The following is a 24693-nucleotide window of genomic DNA, read 5'->3' on the forward strand; positions in this document are numbered from 1 at the left end:
TGGGGTTAGGGTTGAGGTGAGATAGATATGGCTAAGTGGATTAAAATGGTTTGAATCCTTGATTATTTTAAGCATCCAACTCAACCTTTATCAATCCAATAACAAAAATATGCACTCCTAACTTCCCATCATTTCTTTTTTTCATAAACACTCATGTATGCTTTATCATTCACATCACATATGCATTTCTTATTCATTTCTCTCTTTTTTCTCTTTTATCTCTCTCTCTTTTTTTTTGAATCAAGATAAATGCATATGGTTTAGTAGTTCATACATGGTTGTTCCCATTTTCCAATATTTTCAATGAAATACCCAAATTAAACATTTTCCTTCACTACCAATGTTTCCCAAAATTCTCCCACACTTAAATGAAACACACTCCTCAACCTAAGCTAATCAATGATTCAATCCAAGGTAAATCATGGTTTTTCTCTTAAGGTTGTGATATGCTAATATCAAGAACAATGGGGGTAATTAAAGCTCAAAGGGTTTAACAATGGTAAATGCAAAGGGTAGGCTATATGGGTAAAGTGAGCTTTTAACAAAGATGGCCTCAACCATGCTCAATGCAATTTAAAACATCAATCCTTGGAAATAAAGAATCAAGAAAAATCAAGATTACAATCATAGAAGAGATATAACACACAATAACAAAATTAGTGGTTAAAATGTGTAACCACTCAATATAGCTCAAAAACTCACATGGTATTTGTTCTTTCCTCTTCTATGTTCCAAGAAATCATTCAAGCAAGTTTGAAAAATAATTTTCCAATCAATTCAATAGAGTGCCCTAAAACAAAATTCTTGGAAAATCCTTGCTGTTTTTCACCAAAATTATTTCCTATATGTATGTATGTTGTGATGGATGCAAATTTTTCAAAATTTCCTAGTTCTTTTCCTAATTTTCAAGAAACAAAAATTAACATGAACAATTAGGACCAAAATTGAACTAGGCATATCTATTCACATCATCCAATCACAATCCATATCTATACTATATACCACGCAATATAAAATGCAATATATATATATATATATATATATATATATATATATATATATATATATGTATATACCAAAGTACCAATATGTAGCAAAAGATAAAGTACTAAAATATTCACAAAGAGAATAATAAAACTCAAAATAAACTAAATGATAGTGTTTGGAAGAGAATGTTTACACCTAAAAAATCGTAGATCCTCTCCCACACTTAGATGATGCACGGTGATCTGTGCCAGAAATGGACCAGGGATGATCAACTCTGAGAAGCTCCACCGTCTGGCAGTGGTGGGTGGTGATGACGTTGATAGACAATAATGATGTGAGAAGTTTCTGTGGTAGTCTCAGCTGCCGGCTCCTGAACTGCCTGGTCAGCTGGCTCTGTTGCCATCTCAATGGTCTGCTCGACTCCAGCTGCTGGCTCCTGAACTCTTTGAACTAATGCCTGTTCCGCCCTTTCCCCGGTTCTCTGCTCAGTAGGCTCGGCTGGCTGCTCCTACTCAGCAGGCTCAGTCTCAGGCTCGGGCTCTCGTGTATCTGGAGGAGGCGGCCCAGGGTCTCTACCCTCAAACTTTGCCACAATCCACTGAAAGCGGTGAGCGTTGTAGTGCTCGAAACGGTGGAGGGTCTGAAGAATCTCCCGACCCAGCTCATAGGGTGTCTGAAGTCAAGGTATGGGCACGGGAGGTGCAGGAGGTGCTGAGGGCTCTACTGATGATGACGGTGGCTCAGTGGTCTTCCTCTTCTTCTATGGCGGTCCCTCATACTCGCCGTATAGTAGGAATGGCTGGGTGCTGCTCAAGACGGATGTCCGGTCTGTCAGACATCTCTCCACCCCAGATAAGGTAGCCAATCTGGTGATCATCGAAGGGAAGGGAATGTTGTACTTCTGCTGTTGAGTCACTTTCTACAACGAATCTTTGATAAAGGAAAGAACAGAGATCCTCTTCCCCTCCAGAATAGCCCAAAGGAGAACTGCCACACGGACCCAAATGTGAGTGGCATGCGTGCTCGGCAGGATGTAGTCAGCAATGATCTGCTACCAGATCCTCATCTCAGGAGTCAAGTCGGTGGACGGGATGCTCTGTGGGACTGCATTCTCCCCCCTGCTGTATTCCCATTTAGCCTCAGGTAGGCCAATCTTCTTCAGAACGACATCTAATGAAAGCTTGCCTGATGTCAAGTCCTTCATTATCTGAGGGTAAGTATCTCGGGCCGGAGGAATATGCGGAATCTGCAAGAGGGCCTCTAAAGCATGATCAGAGGTGTCACAGAAAAACAATTGTGGCATCCCTCTTAAGCAGATTCCCATAAAATTCTTTGACCTGTTATTCATTGATTTCCACCTGGTTGAATCCTACGAACTTCCACTAGTAGAAATTGAGTCTGTTAAGTATTTGGTCCGCATATTTCTCTGGTAAGTTCAGCTTCCTCTTGTAGTGGAAGGCTTTCATTTCCACTTTATTATACTATTCTTGGGCTACTTGATTGACGAACATATCCGGTTGGGTACTCAGAGGCACAGGAGGGGGAGGAGCCAAAGGGTTGGCTTTCTCCTTTCTTCTGCAACGCATCCTGAAGAAGACAAAAATAGAATACAACTCAGGAGAAACAGATAAAAATCACAGAAACCAAGAGGAAATAGTTAAATGAAGCATATTAGAGCCAATAAGGTAAACAAACACTCAATTGAGGAAAACATGTTCAAAACAAGTGATATACTCAAAAAGGAAATGTATTTTTCCATAATCAAGCAACCTAAGTAATCAACAAAAGAATAAATGAAAATCAAAGCATAAACAACTTAGGTATGATCAATGGAAGTGAATTGATTCCAAACATTTTGGTTATTGCCTTAGTGCATTCAAAGTATAAGATTCAATCAAAATTCATCACCAAGAGAATAACTGGTACGCGGAATCGTGATTACACTTTAATTATGTAAAGTTCATTGCTCTTTCTTTTCCTGGAAATGGCGCCAAAAACATGATGCCAAAACCACGGTTCACAACTTTGTGTAACTGACCAGCAAGTGCACTGGGTCGTCCAAGTAATACCTTACGTGAGTAAGGGTCGAATCCCACGGAGATTGTTGGTATGAAGCAAGCTATGGTCACCTTGCAAATCTCAGTTAGGCAGATATAAATTGATAATGGTGTTTTCGAATTTAATATAATAAAATAGGGATAGAAATACTTATGTAATTCATTGGTAGGAATTTCAGATAAGCGAATGGAGGTGCTTTCGTTCCTCTGAACCTCTGCTTTCCTGCTATCTTCATCCAATCAGTCTTACTCCTTTCCATGGCTGGCTTTATGTGATACATCACCACTGTCAATGGCTACTTTCGGTCATCTCTCGGGAAAATGATCCAATGCCCTGTCACGGCATGGCTAATCGTCTGGAGGCATCACCCTTGTCAATGGCTTCATCTTATCCTCTCAGTGAAAATGGTCAATGCACCCTGTCACGGCACGGCTATTCATCTGTCGATTCTCAATCATGCTGGAATAGGATTTACTATCATTTTGCGTCTGTCACTAACGCCCTGCAATCGCGAGTTAGGAGCTCGTCACAGTCATTCATTCATTGAATCCTACTTGGAATACCACAGACAAGGTTTAGACCTTCCGGATTCTCTTGAATGCCGCCATCATTCTAGCTTACGCCACGAAGATTCTGATTAAGAGATCTAAGAGATACTCATTCAGTCGAAGGTAGAACGGAAGTGGTTGTCAGGCACGCATTCATAGGGAATGATGATGATTGTCACGTTCATCACATTCAGATTGAAGTACGAATGAATATCTTAGAAGCGAAATAAGATGAATTGAATAGAAAACAGTAGTACTTTGCATTAATCTTTGAGGAACAGCAGAGCTCCACACCTTAATCTATGGAGTGTAGAAACTCTACTGTTAAAAATACATAAGTGAAAGGTCTAGGCATGGCCGAATGGCCAGCCCCTCTGATCTAAGAACCAGGCATCCAAAGATGTCTAATACAATAGTAAAAGGTCCTATTTATAATAAACTAGTCACTAGGGTTTACATGAGTAAGTAATTGATGCATAAATCCACTTCCGGGGCCCACTTGGTGTGTGCTTGGGCTGAGCTTTGAGTGTTGCACGTATAGAGGTCCTTCTTGGAGTTGAACGCTAGCTTTTGTGCCAGTTTGGGCGTTCAACTCTGGTTTTGGATCCTTTTCTGGCGCTGGACGCCAGATTTGGGCAGAGAGCTGGCGTTGAATGCCAGTTTGCGTCATCTATTCTTGGCCAAAGTATGGACTCTTATATATTTCTGGAAAGCCCTGGATGTCTACTTTCCAACGCAATTGGAAGTGCGCCATTTCGAGTTCTGTAGCTCCAGAAAATCCACTTTGAGTGCAGGGAGGTCAGAATCCAACAGCATCAGCAGTCCTTCTTCAACCTCTGAATCTGATTTTTGCTCAAGTCCCTCAATTTCAGCCAGAAAATACCTGAAATCACATAAAAACACACAAACTCATAGTAAAGTCCAGAAATGTGAATTTAACATAAAAACTAATGAAAACATCCCTAAAAGTAACTAGATCCTACTAAAAACATACTAAAAACAATGCCAAAAAGCGTATAAATTATCCGCTCATCACAACACCAAACTTAAATTGTTGCTTGTCCCCAAGCAACCGAAAATCAAATAGGATAAAAAGAAGAGAATATACTATAAATTCCAAACTATCAATGAAACATAGCTCCAATCAGATGAGCGGGACTTGTAGCTTTTTGCCTCTTGAATAGTTTTGGCATCTCGCTTTATCCCTTGAAGTTTAGAATGATTGGCTTCTATAGGAACTTCAGATTTCGAATAGTGTTATTGATTCTCCTAGTTCAGTATGATGATTCTTGAACACAGCTTCTTTATGAGTCTTGGCCGTGGCCCTAAGCACTTTGTTTTCTAGTATTACCACCGGATACATAAATGCCATAGACACATAATTGGGTGAACCTTTTCAGATTGTGACTCAGCCTTGCTAAAGTCCCCAATTAGAGGTGTCCAGGGTTCTTAAGCACACTCTTTTTTGCTTTGGACCTTGACTTTAACCGCTCAGTCTCAAGTTTTCACTTGACACCTACACGCCACAAGCACATGGTTAGGGACAGCTTGGTTTAGCCGCTTAGGCCAGGATTTTATTCCTGTAGGCCCTCCTATCCACTGATGCTCAAAGCCTTGGGATCCTTTTTATTTGCCCTTGCCTTTTGGTTTTAAGGGTTATTGGCTTTTTGCTCTTGCCTCTTGGTTTTAAGAGCTTTTGGCTTTTTCTGCTTGCTTTTTCTTTTTCTTTCTATTTTTTTTCGCCTATTTTTTTTTCTGCAAGCTTTGTTCTTTGCTGCTTTTTCTTGCTTCAAGAATCATTTTTATGATTTTTCAGATTATCAAATAACATGTCTCCTAGTCATCATTCTTTCAAGAGCCAACATATTTAACATTCTTAAACAACAACTTCAAAAGACATATGCACTGTTCAAGCATACATTCAGAAAACAAGAAGCATTGTCACCACATCAATATAATTAAGCTAAATTCAAGGATAAATTCAAAACTCATGTACTTCTTGTTCTTTTGAATTAAAACATTTTTCTTTTAAGAAAGGTGATGGATTCATAGGACATTCATAACTTTAAGACATAGTTACTAACTACTAATGATCATGTAATGAAGACACAAACATAGATAAGCACATAACATAGAAAACGAAAAACAGAAGAAATAAGAACAAGGAATGAATCCACCTTAGTGATGGTGGCGTTTCCTTCTTGAGAAACCAATGATGTCCTTGAGCTCTTCTATATTGCTTGGGAGAGTACTGGGAGTGATTTCAGTGATCCTTTTTCTCAGCTGGCCCACTTGTGCTTCCAAATTTCTAATGGAAGACCTTATTTGATTCATGAAGCTCATAGTGGCCTTGGATAGATCAGAGACTAGATTTGCTAAATTAGAAGCATTTTGTTCAGAGTTCTCTGTCTGTTGCTGAGTGGATGATGGAAAAGGTTTATTATTGTTAAACCTGTTTCTTCCACCATTATTAAAGCCTTGTTGAGGCTTTTGATCCTTCCATGAGAAATTTGGATGATTTCTCCATGATGAGTTATAGGTGTTTCCATAAGGTTCACCTAAGTAATTTACCTCTGCTATTGCAGGGTTCTCAGGATCATAAGCTTCTTCTGCATAAGAAGCTTCTTGAGTACTGTTGGATGCAGCTTGCATTCCATGCAGACTCTGAGAGATCATATTGACTTGCTGAGTCAATATTTTATTCTGAGCCAATATGACATTCAGAGTATCAACTTCAAGAACTCCCTTTTTCATAGGCGTCCCATTACTCACAGGATTCCTTTTAGAAGTGTACATGAACTGGTTATTAGCAACCATGTCAATGAGTTCTTGAGCTTCTGCAAGCGTTTTCTTTAGGTGAATGGATCCACCTGCAGAAGTGTCCAGTGACATCTTTGATAGCTCAGATAAACCATCATAGAATATATCCAGGATGGTCCATTCTGAAAGCATGTCAGAAGGACACTTTTTGGTCAGCTGTTTGTATCTTTCCCAGGCTTCATAGAGGAATTCACCTTCTTTCTGTCTGAAGGTTTGAACATCAGCTCTAAGCTTGCTCAGCTTTTGAGGAGGAAAGTACTTGGCTAAGAAAGCCGTGACCAGCTTATCCCAAGAGTTCAGGCTGTCTTTGGGTTGAGAATCCAACCATAATCTAGCTCTGTCTTTTACAGCAAAAGGGAAAAGTATGAGCCTGTAGACTTCAGGATCTACTCCATTAGTCTTAACAGTATCACATATCTGCAAGAATTCAGTTAAGAACTGAAAAGGATCTTCAGATGGAAGTCCATGAAACTTGCAGTTCTGCTGCATCAGAGAAACTAATTAAGGTTTCAGCTCAAAGTTGTTTGCTCCAATGGCAGGAATGGAGATGCTTCTTCCATGTAAATTGGAATTAGGTGCAGTAAAGTCACCAAGCATCTTCCTTACATTATTATTATTTTCGGCTGCCATCTCCTCTTCCTGTTCAAAAATTTTTGAAAGGTTATCTCTGGATTGTTATAATTTAGCTTCTCTTAATTTTCTCTTCAGAGTCCTTTCAGGTTCTGGATCTGCTTCCACAAGAATGTTCTTATCCTTGCTCCTGGTCATATGAGAAAGAAGAAGGCACAGAAAAATAATAATAATAATAGAGATCCTTTATACCACAGTATAGGGATCCCTGTATGAGTAGAAGAAGAGGGGGAGACAAAGAATGCAATATAATGGAAGAAACACAACTGTGAGGAGGGTTGAGATGTGAGATGAGATGTTAGTAGATGAATAAATAAATAGAATAAGATGAGAGAGAAGGAATTTTCGAAAATAATTTTTGAAAAAGAGTTAGTGATTTTTGAAAATAGTTTTTGAAAAATGTTAGTAATTTTCGAAAATTAAGATTTAAAAATTAAAATAATTAATAAATTAAAAAGAAATTTTGAAAAAGGGGGAAGACATTTTCGAAAATGAGAGAGAGAGAGTTAGTTAGATAGTTTTGAAAAGTTAAGAAACAAACAAAAAGTTAGTTAGTTAGTTGAAACAAATTTTGAAAAGATAAGAAGTTAGGAAGTTAGAAAAGATATTTTGAAATCAAATTTTTGAAAAAGATAAGATGAGAAGATATTTTTGAAAAGATATGATAGAATTTAGTTTTTGAAAAAAGATTTGATTTTTAAAATCACGATTAATGACTTGATTCATAAGAAATCACAAGATATGATTCTAGAACTCAAAGTTTGAATCTTTCTTAACAAGCAAGTAACAAACTTGAAATTTTGAATCAAAACATTAATTGTTATTGTTATTTTCGAAAATTTGGTATAAAAATAAGAAAAAGATTTTTGAAAAATATTTTTAGAATTTTCGAAAATAACTAAGAATTTTGAAAAAGATTTGATTTTTGAAAAAGATTTTGAAAAAGATTTTGAAAAAGATAAGATTTTCAAATTGAAAATTTGATTTGACTCATAAGAAACGATTTGATTTTAAAAATTTTTGAAAAAGTCAATCCAAATTTTCGAATTTGATGAGAGAAAAAGGGAAAGATATTTTTTTTTATTTTTTTGAATTTTTATGATGAGAGAGAAAAACAAGTAAAATAATGCAATGCATGAAATTTTTAGATCAAAACAATGAATGTATGCAAGAATGCTATGAATGTCAAGATGAACACCAAGAACACCGTGAATATCATGATGAACATCAAGAACATATTTTTGAAAAATTTTATATGCAAAGAAAACATGCAAGACACCAAACTTAGAAATCTTTCATGTTTAGACTCTAATAAACGAAAGATGCACATGTAAAACAAGAAAAAACATAAAACAAGAAAACATCAAGATCAAACAAGAAGACTGACCAAGAACAACTTGAAGATCATGAAGAACACTATGAATGCATGAATTTTCGAAAAATGCAAGATGAATATGCAAGTGACACCAAACTTATGATATGACTCAAGACTCAAACAAGAAACACAAAAATATTTTTTATTTTTATGATTTTCTAAATTTTTTTGGTTTTTTTCAAAAATTATTTGAAAAACAAAGATAAGGATTTCAAAATCTTTAATATGAATTCCAGAAATCTTGTCATGTTAGTCTTAAAGCTCCAATCAAAGGGTCAGGCATGGCTTAATAGCCAGCCAAGCTTTAATAAAAATATGAGTGTAATTCAGACATGACAAGCCTGACATACCCTATCCAGAAGGATTGGGCATGACTCCACTGAGGTGATTAGCCAATCCCAAAGCAGTTTGGGTATGGCTTTACAGCCAGATAGGCTTCAACATGCTTCATGAAACACTAGAATTCATTCTTAAAAATTTTTGAAGCCATAGAATAATTTATTTTTGAAAACATTATTTTTAGTAAATTTTTTTTTTCGAAAACAAAAGAAAAATTTTTGAAAGATTTTTGAAAAATTTTTGAAAATAAAACAAAAAGAAAATTACCTAATCTGAGCAACAAGATGAACCGTCAGTTGTCCATACTCGAACAATCCCCGGCAACGGCGCCAAAAACTTGGTACGCGGAATCGTGATTACACTTTAATTATGTAAAGTTCATTGCTCTTTCTTTCCCTGGAAATGGCGCCAAAAATATGATGCCAAAACCACAGTTCACAACTCCGTGTAACTGACCAGCAAGTGCACTGGGTCGTCCAAGTAATACCTTACGTGAGTAAGGGTCGAATCCCACGGAGATTGTTGGTATGAAGCAAGCTATGGTCACCTTGCAAATCTCAGTTAGGCAGATATAAATTGATAATGGTGTTTTCGAATTTAATATAATAAAATAGGGATAGAAATACTTATGTAATTCATTGGTAGGAATTTCAGATAAGCGAATGGAGGTGCTTTCGTTCCTCTGAACCTCTGCTTTCCTGCTATCTTCATCCAATCAGTCTTACTCCTTTCCATGGCTAGCTTTATGTGATACATCACCACTGTCAATGGCTACTTTCGGTCATCTCTCGGGAAAATGATCCAATGCCCTATCACGGCACGGCTAATCGTCTGGAGGCATCACCCTTGTCAATGGCTTCATCTTATCCTCTCAGTGAAAATGGTCAACGCACCCTGTCACGACACGGCTATTCATCTGTCGGTTCTCGATCATGCTAGAATAGGATTTACTATCCTTTTGCGTTTATCACTAACGCCCTGCAATCGCGAGTTAGGAGCTCGTCACAGTCATTCATTCATTGAATCCCACTTGGAATACCACAGACAAGGTTTAGACCTTCCGGATTCTCTTGAATGCCGCCATCATTCTAGCTTACGCCACGAAGATTCTGATTAAGAGATCTAAGAGATACTCATTCAGTCGAAGGTAGAACGGAAGTGGTTGTCAGGCATGCGTTCATAGGGAATGATGATGATTGTCATGTTCATCACATTCAGATTGAAGTACGAATGAATATCTTAGAAGCGAAATAAGATGAATTGAATAGAAAACAGTAGTACTTTGCATTAATCTTTGAGGAACAGCAGAGCTCCACACCTTAATCTATGGAGTGTAGAAACTCTACCGTTAAAAATACATAAGTGAAAGGTCCAGGCATGGCCGAATGGCCAGCCCCTCTGATCTAAGAACCAGGTGTCCAAAGATGTCTAATACAATAGTAAAAGGTCCTATTTATAATAAACTAGTCACTAGGGTTTACATGAGTAAGTAATTGATGCATAAATCCACTTTCGGGGCCCACTTGGTGTGTGCTTGGGCTGAGCTTTGAGTGTTGCACGTGTAGAGGTCCTTCTTGGAGTTGAACGCCAGCTTTTGTGCCAGTTTGGGCGTTCAACTCTGGTTTTGGATCCTTTTCTGGCGCTGGACGCCAGATTTGGGCAGAGAGCTGGCATTGAACGCCAGTTTGCGTCGTCTATTCTTGGCCAAAGAATAGACTATTATATATTTCTGGAAAGCCCTGGATGTCTACTTTCCAACGCAATTGGAAGCGCACCATTTCGAGTTCTGTAGCTCCAGAAAATCCACTTTGAGTGCAGGGAGGTCAGAATCCAACAGCATCAGCAGTCCTTCTTCAACCTCTGAATCTGATTTTTGCTCAAGTCCCTCAATTTCAGCCAGAAAATACCTGAAATCACAGAAAAACACACAAACTCATAGTAAAGTCCAGAAATGTAAATTTAACATAAAAACTAATGAAAACATCCCTAAAAGTAACTAGATCCTACTAAAAACATACTAAAAATAATGCCAAAAAGCGTATAAATTATCCGCTCATCAATAACCAATTTGACAATGAAAAGCTTGCTTATTCATGTTGAAAAGTGGAAAATAATCAAACACATACAGCCCTTGTTCAGAAAGCAATAAGTTGAAAAGGTTCAATTTGAATTGCTCAAAAACGTGAAGAAAACAAGTGGCCCTGTGTGTGATTATTTGTGTTCAAAACCACATGAATAAGCTATATCCTCAATTCACTCAATAAATCAGGTTATGCATTTAGAATGTACCAAATGGAATGATCACAGCTGTAATTTCAATTCTATTTCGTCTTTTACACAAAATCTGCAACTAAGTGCATAACTAACAAATTATCAAATAAAGTATGATATGCACCACAAAAGTTGACACCAAACAAAATAATCACAGCTGTAAATTCAAGTTCAGTTTGGTGTTCAAGCAAAATTAACACAAGGTGCATCCATGAATTTAGTCTTAACCATCATCAAAAATCTCATAAAATTGCACAGGTATGAGTAACAATGCATAATAGAAGGAAAATTCAAAACCTATGCTGATTAGACACAGAAATTGAATCAAAAATCCATTCAGGAAATATATCAGGCATATGGTGTGCAGGATATACAAGCAGCATTCACAGTTCATACACAACAGCATTTATCCCAAAGAGATCCAAAACAAATAGCCAACAATCAACATTCAATCCAGAAAACAGAAGTAAACTAACCTAAGACGTCCTAATTACTAAACAAAAATTAAAAAGCAATTATAGACAGTAAAGGAAACGTAGCAGGGGCAGGGAACATGGGAGTAGAACCTGCGCTGTGAAGGGGAAAGGAAGAAGAGAGAGGGGCATGGAGGCGGATGTCGTGGCGGCATAGAAGCTTGCCGCCGCTAGTGGTGTTCGCTGGCGCTGAAGGATGCAAACAGGGCTGGCTGGCGCGGGCAGGGTTGACATAGAGATGGGGGAGAAACGGAGGAAATGGGGAAGAAAGAGAGGAAGGAAGAGAGAGAGAGAGGGGGCAACGGTGGTCACCGGTGGTGGTGCGTTGACGGAGGTGGCGGTGGTTGGTGGTGGTCTGGGCGATGGTTGAAGGTGGGTGTGGTTTCAGAGAGAAAGAAGAAGAGAAAGGGTTGGGGTGGTGTTTGTGAAGCACGATAGTCCCCTTTTCGAATGAACGATTGAAAAGCAACTCGTGTGTACGCACAAGGTGGTGTGTGGACGCACAGAAGGGAAAAATGAGGAGTGTGCGCGCGCACAGCAGTGTGCGGGCGCTGCGAACAAAAAAGGTATCGCGACCTGTGCGGACGCACAAGGACTTGTGCGTGCGCACAGAAGGGAAAAAGGGGTTGCGTTCACACGCACAAGGGGTTCGTGCGCCGCGACCAGAGGTGTTGTCACAAGCTGTGCGTGCACTCAGAGCTATGCGCATGCACAGAGGAGCTTTTTCTCTTCTTTTCTTTCTTTTTTTTCTTTTTCTTTTTTTAAAGAGAAACAAGGTGAAGTGTGCGTACGCACGCAAGGTGTCCGGACGCACAGGGAGAAAAGAAGGCAGTGTGCACACGCACAAGCTGTGTGCGTGCTGTGAACAAAGTGGGTGTTTAGGAGTGTGCATACGCACAGGGATGAAAAAACAGGGGAACTGTGCGCGCGCACAATGCTGTGCGTACGCACAGGACTCTGTTCCTGTAACAAAAATTATGCCTCTAAGGCACCAAACATGACATCCAAAACATGTTTTCAAGTCCCAAAACATCATAAAACTCCAAAAACACATTATTCCACTAAAATTACCTAACAAACATCAAAATAAAACTAACCAACTAAGCAACATAACCAATTATTCAAGACTTAAAACTAAAAGAGAGAAAGTTAGAAGGATATTACCATGGTGGGGTGTCTCCCACCTAGCACTTTGGTTTAAAGTCCTTAAGTTGGACTTTTGAGGAGATCCTTGTTAGGGCGGTTTATGTTTCCACTCCTCCTTGAATCTCCAACCAAGTTTACTATCAATTTGACCTTCGGGGTCCCAAATGAATTGCATCAAACTCTTAAGAGACTTCAAGCTAGCAACTAGGATCCATGAGGTTTGACTTTTGAAATTAATGCCCGGATCCCATACTTTAGTTTCTCTATCACCCTCTTGTTGATTCTTGCTTTTGCACTTGGATGAACAACTTCTTGAATCACCTTTGAAGCATCCAAATGATCCTTGGAATCCTCCTAATTGAGTCTTGTACCATTTGTACCTTGAATTCCTATTGCAACTAAGATCCATTTCCCCACCATGTACCAACCCAAGAAGGACCTTGAGTTGGTAATCCGTTTCCAAGAGAGCAAATTGATGTGGCCCTATGAAGCTCATTGAAGATATTGTTACCCACTCAATTTGTCCTTGGGTTGGAATTGCTCTCTCACCCACTTCTTCCTCCCCTTCCCCATCACTTAAGTCATAACAAGGAGGTTTTGAGAAGTCTACCTCCATGTCTCTATCAAACTCAACGGGAAGAGGCTCCTTAGGATCATTGAGGGGATTGACCAAGGAGGACAAAAAATTACCAATGATGGAATCCTCGTCTTGATCAATCATTCTCGATTCTCCCTTTCTTTCCTCCGGTTCATATACTTCCCTTTCTTCCTCTTATTGCACTTCAAGCTCTAACTCTTCCTCTTTTCCTTGAAGCTCCATGTTATCCTTCTCTCTACACTCATTCGTTGCTCCTCCACATTCCTCAAGAAGAATGTCTTGATTGCTTGAGCGTAGTGAGGCTAGGCGGTTCACCGCTTCGGCTATGGTAGCCAAGCACTCCCCTTGCTTCCTTTGGAACCCTTCTTGCTCTTGGAAGAATGCTTGAAGGTCTTGTTCCTCTTAGGCCAAGGGTTGGAAATCTTCATATTGAGGTGGAAAAGAAGATTCAAAGGTTGGGAGAAGGTTGTGTATGTGGCAGGTGTTTCATGTGGGTGGGGGTATTGAGGTGGTGTATAAAGGGGTGATGGTTCATATGATTGGTAACAAGGTGTATAGACATTTTGGTTCCATGGATGTGTATGGTATAGTACTTGAATATTTGGTGGTTGAGGGTTGTGTATGGGGTATCTCTCATATCCTTGGGGTTGATATTCATATAGGGGAGAGTGTGGCTTGTTGTAGTATGGGGAAGATTGCTCCTTCCTCTATAATTTCTCCCATTCCTTGATACAATCCCAACTTGAATTCATCATACCCTACAAAACAACCACAACCAAGCTCCAAGCAACAAGGGTGATATCTCATAGAAAAAGTAGAAAATAAAAGCAAAAGACATCAACAAACAAGAAAAATAAACACCCAAATATTAACAAAAATAACCAAACAACCAAAAGGTAAGATATTTACACTATCAACATATTCGTATCAACCTAATCATAACACTCAATTGCAATCTCCGGCAACGGCGCCAAATTTGATGAGAGAATTTTTGCCGATTTAGAATCAATCAAGAGAAGAATCAATTCGTTGGTAGCATAGTCTAAACTAACAATGAACTCTCTTAATCAAATGTTAAATTCAATTTAAATTAACCGAGAGTAATGAAACCTCGGGTCTTTCTCCCTAGGAATGCAATTGAAATGTTACTCTTTCGGTTGTGAGGAAAAGGGGTTTTAAATCAAAGAACGAAATATTAAAAGAACTAAGAAATAAAAGAACTAGAGAATGATCAAAATTGGTATTGACGCAAGTAAAAAGGAAACAAGATCAAAACTAGCGAAAATGTTATAAAAAGCCTTGACTTGGGAATGAGGATCTAAGGAATCCTCTCATTGTCATAACCACAACTATGGTAATTATCATGAGTTAATCTCACTTAGTTAACCCCAAACATCGAGGAGTAAGTCAAGCAAGCATAAGTGACCTTAATCCATAAGTCCTAACCAACTTACCAAACTAGTTGATAAAAGGCTAGCTTTAATGGAAACAAGAGTCAACTAACTCCCTAAGAATTACCACTAAATGTTGGACATTATGACTCTAGTATCCTAAGAACTCAAACCCCAAGCCAAGGTGTAAAAATCTACTCAAAAAAATTACCAAATGGCATTTTCACAAATACTTGGTGGGCATAAAACCAAAACATGAGAATTTCAAGGAAAATTAGGAAACTATAACCAAGTATCAACAATATCAAGAAGAGACAAGCAATCAAGCATAAAGAAAGCATAAGATATGAAATTCATTAATCAAAACTTCAAGAAACTCAAAATTGGAAATATGAACAAAGTAACTTGAACCAAAAGAAAATGAAAGTGAAAGTGCTTTAATTAATGAGGAAATTAAGAGTACTTAAAAGTAAAGAAGCAAAATCCAAAATCAAAGCTTGCTATAAAATGCTACAATGGAGAATTGAAATAAACCCTCGGAGAGAAATCTACTCTACTCCTACTCCTACTTAACTATGTGTTTTTCCTAATCTAAGTGAGCTCTACTAACTAATACCTTCATATGTGTTGATATCCCCTTGATATAGCACTCCAATTAAGCCTTCAAGCCTTCTAAAATGGGCCAAAAGCCTTTAGAAATCACGCAGCACGTGTTTCATTAATGAAATCACGTGCAGGGTCCTGTGCGTACGCACACTTGGCTGAATGTTCTTCTGTGCGTACGTACAGATAGTTGTGTGCATGCACATATGAAAATTCCTTCTTGTGCGCATGCACGCTTGCTTCTGCACAGGCACACTTCGCTGTGTATACTTTTCCTTGTTTTCTTCATGTGTTCTCCCTTCTACATGCTTTCTTCCACTTTTTCCTAGCCAATCTTTTCTAAATGACCTGAAATCACTCACAAAAAGATATCACAGCATCTAATGGCATAAAAGTGGAAATAAATTGCTCAATTTGAGCACAAAATTGTATGTTTTCATATTTAGGATGAAATTAGGGAGAAAACACAAAAGTATGCTATTTTGGTGCTTAAGTGTGAGTTTATATGATAAAATCTATCCAAATTGAGTCAAAATATATCATCAAATATGGATTCATCAGTTATGGAAGAGTGAAATTATTGAGAAGGTTAAATTTAAATCGAAGGAGGGTTGTGAAGAGAAGAATTTAATTAATAAAGTGATGAAAATGCTAAATGAGTTATGAATGATGATGATGATTATGAGAATGACTATGAGATTATGAGATGATGATGAATGAGTTTGATTAAGATATAATGAGAATGATTATGATAATGAGAGGTGAGAATTATTAATGATGAACATGTCTATGAATTCTCTCTGGTTGCAATTGCTGATAGGGCATGTATTCTCTGTAATGGTGACAGGTCACTCTCCCTGTAATGGTCAGCCGATGTGCTGAGATAATTGAGCACAACAGAGAGACAATATCCGGTGTTGCTATTGAACATGTTAGGTTGGATATATAACCGATAGATGATATCATCAACCATAGGACAAGCTTGCATCATATGCACTTGTATGTTTTGTTTGTGTATACTTTATTTTGGCTTGCCTAATTGTTTAGCTGTAATTAATTGCTACTTTTCCTATCTGTTGTACTTGCTATCCATATTTATATTTTCCTTGATTATATTGTATGTGTTTGCATTTGAGAGATCCCTCATGTGGTGGAGGTGTGATGAGAGATGTTCTATACTTGGTGTTTATTAGGTTTGAAGGAATTGAAGGTGAAAAATTACGTTAAAGATAGGAATACCGTAGTTAGAGTACCAAACTTTATGGTTTAATATTGATTTTAAGTTAAATTTATGAGTGTCGGAGTTCTAAGAATGTCTCTGACTTTTCCGAAATCTTATATATTAACTATGCGGGTACATTTACCATATAGAGAACCTCCGGTTCTCATTCCATACACATTTTTGCTGTTTTTCAGATGCAGGTTAAAAGGCACCGCACTGAGGATACTGGAGAACTTCTAGAAGCGAAGAACTATATTTTGGGTTTAGAACTTATATATATATATATATATAAACCAAGTTTCCAATGCAACTTATTTAAACCAAATTCCAATATTGAATATCTTTCAGTAAATCAAGAAAAACTAATTTAACAACATCAGTCAACTAATCAGAACACTCATCTTTCTCAATCATCAATAAATCAATCAAACAGACAATTTTATTTATCTAAAACAACTCAGTTTAATCCATAAGACTCATATAATCACCAAAAATATATTTTTGCATCAATATCAATTTATAACAATTCTTAAAAATAAAATGAGTTTGAGGAAAGCGCCCCTACCTCATTCGCGACTTAACTATGCGACAAAACTCTCTTTTTCTTTTGGCCCGCAACGGCGGCAGCCTCAACCACGGCTCCAATCCACTTTCTCGGCAACAACAGCGACTTTAATCGCAAAAGGCAATGAACAGAACTCAATCCTACGTTACCAAAACCTCAGGACCTTTAACAACTTAGAACAGAATACTAATTTCAAGGGTTTCGAAAATGAAAATGCTTACCGTACTAAGGAGTAACCATTGAACCAAGTAGCCACAGTCCCGATAGTGGTTTCGGCAGTCACGTCGACTTTTCCAGCTGCCAGGCATGGCCACGAGGCTTTATCCTCCCCAGCAATGACAATCATGGAACGATAGCTCCAACGATGGCGTCGAAACAGCGACGACAAGCTCGGTGGTGACCAGGGACACAGTGAACATCGTGAAAGCCACAGTAGCAGTGGCGTCGCAGCAATGGGCTCCACTTCACGACGACCCAGTTGCAGTGGCTATGAAGGAATGACGACGGTAGAGGGTGACTCGATGGCAGTGGGGCAGAATGGCGGCATTCCTCTCGCGACGGCGAAACGATGGCCTCCTGCTCCCTGCTTGTCGTGGTCTCCTTATCTCTCCCTTACGGTTCCTCGGTGGCGTTCTCTGGCAGTGAGGACAGCTTCGTGCAGCTCCAAAGGTGGCGATGACTACAGCGGCAACGGAGCTGGCAGTGGCGCGAGCTGGACGCATTCTGGGCGACGGCATGGTGCAGGACGTTGCGACGGCTCCCTCTCTTCCCGATCTCCCTTATATCTCTTCTGCACTCTCCATTCCCTTTCTTTCATGGGTGAGGAGAGAGCCCCGTTTGTGTGTGTGTCTGTGTGTGATGAGGGTGACGACAGTGAGTAATAGGGGAACGGAGTTTTGAGTGCTAGTTTAGGGTTAGGATTTCTTTGAATTAAAAAAGGAGTAAAGGTAATTTTGGTAATTTTAATAAAATTAAGAGTAGTAGAGTAATTGAAAATTTAATTTTAATTCAATATTAATATTTATAAAAAAATTATTGGTTCATCAATTTACAAATTATTTTCAAATAAATACTCTAATCCAAAAATTAGAGATAATATAATTAATTTTCTTTATTTATAAAATTTAAAGTATTAAATTTCAAAATCTTAATTATTTAAATCGAATCATATAAAATTCTTATTATTTTACAATTACTAAACTTTATAATTTAAATATAAAAATTATTCAATAATTATAAAATTATATAAAAATGATAATTTAATTATCAAAACTTAATTTAATAAATTTTAGGGTAAAGTATACTTTTTGTCCCTGAAGTTTGGCAAAAGTAAAAAATTCCCCCATGTTTTATTCTGTTTCAATTTTGTCCCAAAATTTTTTTATTTGCATCAAATATACCCTCAACGGCTAAGTTTTCAAAAAATTTAAGACCAATCTAACAATAATGCATGAAAATTATTCTTGATTTGTTTGTGTTGAGGGTTGTTCTTATGAAATTGTTATTGAATCGGTCTTAAATTTTTTGAAAAATTAGTCATGGGATATATTTGATGGAAATCGATAACTTTTGGAACAAAATTGAAACAAAATAAAACTTAGAGGTATTTTTGAAAATTTTGTCAAACTTTAGGGACAAAAAGTATACTTTACCCTTAATTTTAATAAAATAACTCCTGTAATTAAAGTCTTTAATGAATAAATAAATTAAAGTTGACTCATAATAAGATATTTCAAAAGTTCTGGGTCTTACATTTGAGAGTATTGATGTTGGAAGAATGGTGGTTTTAAGTGTGGCTCATATGGTTGTTCATGAGGGACATAAGATTTGTGGCATGATGGATGTGAAGTTGGATTATATAGAGGTGGTTGATGGTAGTGTGGGGCTTGAGAATTTTGTAGTTGAGGGTTATGTTGAGGGTATGGTTCATAGGCATATGGTGGTGGAGGTTCATAACAATGAAGATCACCATATCCATTAGATTGGTATGCACCATGGGGAGATTGTGCTCATAGTAGTCTGGAGGAGGTTGTTGTCATAAAGGTTGTCCATATGCATGTGACTCATCCCTCCATTAATTTTCTGTCCCATAATGCGAACCGACATTAAATTTGCCATTCCCTACAACATAGTTACAACCAAACTCCAAGTCAAAAGGGTAAGAATTCATAGAAAAGATAGAAAATAAAAACAAAAAATACCAAGAAACAAGAAAAACACAACCCTAACTACTAACAATAACAAGAAAACAACCAAAAAGTAAACTATTTACAATATTCATATATTTACAATAGCCAATAACAAGCACACAAATGTAATTTTTCGGCAACGGTGCCAAAACCTTGATGAGGGCCAAACGTCGGTTTAGAATTTCTCAAAAAGAATTGCTTCATCAATAGTATAGTTCCAAACCAACAATTGAACCTAATCAAAGTTTAAATGATTGTCACAATTCAAATCAATAAAAACTTGGAGTTTTAAGTCCCGAGTCATTCTCCCACGGAATTGCAGTGAGGTGTACGTATCATTGGCTATGAGAGATCGGGAGTTTTGATTGCAATAAACGGAAATGTAAATAGTAAGAAATTAAATGAGCGAGTAATAACTAAATGACAAAGGGAACTAAACTAAGACAATTAAGGAAATTAACTAAGAAAGATCTTGGCAAGGGTTGATGGGGATCACTATCCTTGTCACTAGCCACAACATGATAATTACAAAGAGCAAACCCAATTCGTCAACATCTAAACGGTGAGGAAACTCAACCGGGCTTAGCAAATCCCCTCATTTGCTAATGCCTAGAATCGCCTCATTTGGACCTCTATAACTTAAGTTATGATCAATTTAGTATGAAAAATTCAGAATTGATAGCTTTGCAAATTCTTTGTTTCTTCATTAATTCTTTCACTTTGCATATTTTTCTTCCACTTCTTCAAGTCATCCTTTCCTATTAGTCCTGAAAATCACTCAACAAACATATCAAGACATCGAATGGAATAAAATAGAATTAATCTAACAATTTAATCATAAAAAGGATGCTTCTAACAATTAAGCCCAATGAAGAGAGAATTCACAAAAGCATACTATTTCAATGAATAAGTTTAAATTTATGTGATAAAATTCACTCATTTCAAGCAAAAAAATTATCATCAAATATGAATTCATCAAGTGCTGAAATATTGGTGAAATAAGGATTATATATCATGGGCTAGGGTTTAATGAGGCAGGTATAATTTAAGCCTATTGACCCTACCTAGGGCCAAAATCTTTAAGATAAGTTCTCGGATTTTTTATTCAAAAATATATTTTTCTTATCATTCATAGAATACAGTTCAAAATCTCAAATAACTTATAATTTAATTTTCAAAAATCCAGGATCTTACAAGGAAGAGAGAAATTAGTTATCTCGTGAGGATGATTTACTTAACGAAGACTCACTTATAAACTGAGTTTTTTTCGATTTTTTTCATTAAGTCATCCAAAGTGAAAAATATAAGAGTTTTTTTAGTAGTTTTCTCTTACATATTTAGAGAGAATATACTCTCTTTTTATTAAGAGAGAAAGTTATTATAATCTCCTTATAATGAAAAAAAATTATAATTTTCAATAAATTTTTTAGTTCTTTCAATATTATATTTATTTGATACCTAATATGTAACTCCTGCACTTCAAATCAGTAAACACCATTTTTATATATTTCTGGATTCAGTTCATTAAGATTTTTGAGAGTTTTCTTTGGTTATAGAATCATGCTACGATAAATGCCTTAAGCAACTCATCAGAGTTACATTTGCTACATTGATGCAAGCTTGATCATCAATTAGTTTATTTGTTTGATTCCAAAAATTCAAACAAAACAAATTGTCTCAATTCATTACCTATAGGCCAGCATAAATGTGGTCGACAGCATCCAATATTTACCACGATGAGTCAAATTTCCACACTTTGTGATCACTATATAATTATCATAAATCAACCTATATATCACTTTATCATGATGAACAGGTATCAAATTGTCCTTTTAGACATAAATTGTCGAATCCGTGAGGCAAATTACCGTAGTGTATACTTAATTACATATGGATAATGGATAAATATCTCTCCACTAATTAATTTTGGTAAATGCCGATCTTGTCATGTCAATACACAATTAATCATTATTCATGGCTGCATAAATAGATAAGGCATTTCGAAAGTGAGTGGAAAATAATCAAAATAGTTTTTGACAAACAATAATGTTTTAATATACGCACTCAGTTTGCGCCTCGTGCATTAAATGATCAAAATAATGTTTTTGAGTAAGAATTACAATTTTAAATCGTAAACAATACTCGCATAATCATAGCTCAACGATTAAGGCTTTTGTAGCAAAGGTCGCGATTAGTTTCATTAGATTTTAGGCCATAGTTTTGAATGGTGACCATTATGCATGAAATTTGTGAAAGCACATAAGAAGATAATTGAATTGTATGTCTAAATTTCTTAAAATTTAAAATAATAATTTAAAATTTTTTCAAATTTTAAGATTTGTATTAAAAAAATATTAGAGAATAATTTTGAAAGATTTATATAAGATTATTTAAAACAGATACAAAAATATCTAAATTTTAGAGTACACCTTTTAAGATTTAAATTGGCTTTAAAAAGCTTTTAAAAGCTTTCTGAGGTATCGTAAGCAAAATTGAAACTCACTTCCGAACGCAATAAAAATAATAAGCTTTAAAAAAAAGAAATTATTAGAATGAGTATATAATGGATATTTTAGATTATTTACATTAGAAGATATATACATGCGATGTATCTTGGTTTGGCTAAAAACACTACAAGATAAACGGTAAATTGCGGTAGAAAATTATCGGCAATTTCTTAAACTGCCGCTGATTGATGGAATAGCGATGGTTCTAGTAGTAAACACTTGTTCCGTTGAAAACTGATGAAAATAGCGGCGATTTGGTGTCCAACCGCTGCAAATCACATTTTGGGGGATTTTATTAAAATTTTTGGCAAAAAGATAAACGGCGCCATTTTTCACGTTTTCGCGTGAACCATAGGGGAGCAAAGGCGCCAATCACCATCTTTGAGATATCTCGCTGTTGTGACTCTTCCCTCAGTCATTTCTAGCCACTTCATCCGTGCCATCGTTCTTTTCCGTCACTGGTTTGCTTCTTCTGCCGTGTAGCTTCCACACGCAAAATGAAAGTGGAAGGGGTCGTCCAAATCTTCTCACTCCACCATGAAATTCCATGTTGTCGTCGGCATCCTCCCCAGTTACCCTATTGTGTGATGCTCGATTGCTCTCTCTCCCCTTTCTCTGGTTCATTCTTCCCGCTTCTCCTTTTGTCCCAATTTAATTTTGTTCCAATTTTGCTGCTCTGAATTTTGCCCCAAATCTGCTAGGGCTGAATTAAGTCCTCATTGTATAACTAGGCATAGATACAATTGTTGTAAGACTGTACAAAATGATAATAAATGATAATATTTTCTGCTTTACTCTCAATTTACAATTCATCTTCTAACTGCTGAAAATGTACTAGTTCGTGATGAAGTATCCTTTTGTTCTTTCATTTCATTTCAAATAATGCATAGTTGTTAAAAACCTTTATACTGTATGTTAATAACTTACTCTGTAGTGTCATTTTTTTCAACTTCATTCACAGGACTTCATAAATTCTCAAGGGAAGAGATTAAAGTTTAATGTGAAGTATCATGCCAGTTTTGATGGTATATTTTCTGAGGTATCAATTTCTTTTACTAAAAGAAATCTCGGCCTTGCCTCTGCTTTGGCAGCAGATATTGTTGGAATTGGTGATTCATGGCTTACATTTGCCATTAAAAAAAGCTATAATTGAGCCAATAAGGGATGTAGAAGATCGGGATTGGTTTAAAGGCTTAGATGAGAAATGGAAGGTAACAATAAATTTTCTATTTCTTATTAAATCACGATGTTTTACTCTTGACTACTTGTGCAAAGTTATTCTTTAAAAGGTAATTTTTTGTTTTCTGAGCTTATTGTAGTTGAAATAATGATTCTGCAATCATAAAGAAACATTTCTGAGTACCTTTATTCCAGAAGTAAATCTCTTGAAAGTATAGTTTTATGTTTCTCTTACAAAACTCCAAGTATATCTACGCAGGAATTGTGAGGGAGAAATGAATCCTAAAGGTAACATATGGGCGGCTCCGTATAGATGGAGCTGCATGGTAATAGCATACAAGACAAATAAATTTCAGAAGCATAAGTTCACTCCTATATAGGTGAGTTGTCATTTAATAGACCCGTTAAAACTCTTGCAAGGCATTTATGAGCTTATATAAACTTCAATTATAAGACTGGGAAGATCTGTAGCAACCTGATCATGTAGGGATAAATTTCCTCTGATATTTTTAAAATTTCTTTTTTAATTTCTATATTTTTTCCTTGATTTGTAATGAGTAAGCAAATGAGGATTAATGGAAGTTAATTTATTTAAGGATGGATGACTCTTGTCTGCTTTATGGTGTTTGCTATATCTTAATAGGCAATGGGATTGATTGGCTTTTGTAAAACTGGCGAAATTAGTAAATAATTAATCAATAAATTAATTATTAATCCAAGAAATTAGAAAATAAAATTTTATAGTTTAATGAGATAGGATTAATTAAAATATGAAGTTTGACATTAATTTTAAATAATTTGGCCCAAGATTAGGCCGAACCAGTTAGGCTGGATCCAAATCGGGCCCAAGGCCCATTATATAAAACCCACCATCAGCATCTTCTTCTCTCATTATGCACACACATGCTGAAAGAGAGATTAGAAGGAGCAAAGCCTAGGTTCCAATTTCAATTTAACTTCAAATCCTTGTAACTTTCAATCCGGAGCTCTGATCGCCACATCGTTTACGGCCACGCATTCACCACGTCGTGCTCTACAAAGCATAGAAAAATTTGGTAAGTACCTCAGTATTTTCTTCTCCGCCACTCTCCCCTAATTTCGAAAATTTGAGGATTTGTTTTGAAGAATTATGTGATCTTGGTGCCTTAGGATCAAATTAATCTTGTGGGCTTGTCGGGTCTTGTCCCAAACTTCCGTTGGTAAGGTGAGAAATGTTTAATCCTTGTCAAATTACTGAATTTGTTAATTCTAAGGTAATTCTAGTGTTGTTGTATGAAAATCTAGATTGAATTATGTATTTGGAAACAAATTGGTGGAGTTGGATACTTGATATTGGATTTTGGTGAGCCAAAGGACTGTTTGGTGTGACCTTGTAAGCTTGAGTTTTGTGGAACGGTGACAAATGGTGATGTTCCAAGGTTCTATGAGGAATTGGCCAATGTATAATTTTGGTTTCTCGTATATAATATGTACGGTATCATGAAAGCTTAGGTTAGATGACTATAGGATAAGTTGAATATGTATTTGGAGCATGTTTAATGATTTTAGTTGTCAATGTATGTTAAAATAATAAGGTATGGTCGAATTAATGATTCATTGATGTGAATGTGGTTGTGTTGGTAAAATGGATTAATGAATGATGATTTTGATACTAACAGATGAGGATTTTGAATGTGAACATATGAATGTTAATAAATTAATAATTATGCTTGTATATTTGAGAATTCGTGGAATGAAGTGGTTCAAATTGAGGCATGGTTAGTTGTGATTGAATATGGAGTTTTCTTGGGTG

At 36.6% G+C, this 24693-nt stretch overlaps 1 pseudogene; it reads right to left on the reverse strand.

The window, feature by feature from the left end:
- Positions 1 to 1255: 1255 nt before the first annotated feature.
- Positions 1256 to 17372, reverse strand: LOC148563817 (uncharacterized; annotated as a pseudogene).
- Positions 17373 to 24693: the final 7321 nt, after the last annotated feature.

Source organism: Arachis ipaensis, chromosome B5, assembly GCF_059453495.1.
Source record: "Arachis ipaensis isolate K30076 ecotype BB chromosome B5, ASM5945349v1, whole genome shotgun sequence".
Lineage (NCBI taxonomy): Eukaryota > Viridiplantae > Streptophyta > Magnoliopsida > Fabales > Fabaceae > Arachis > Arachis ipaensis.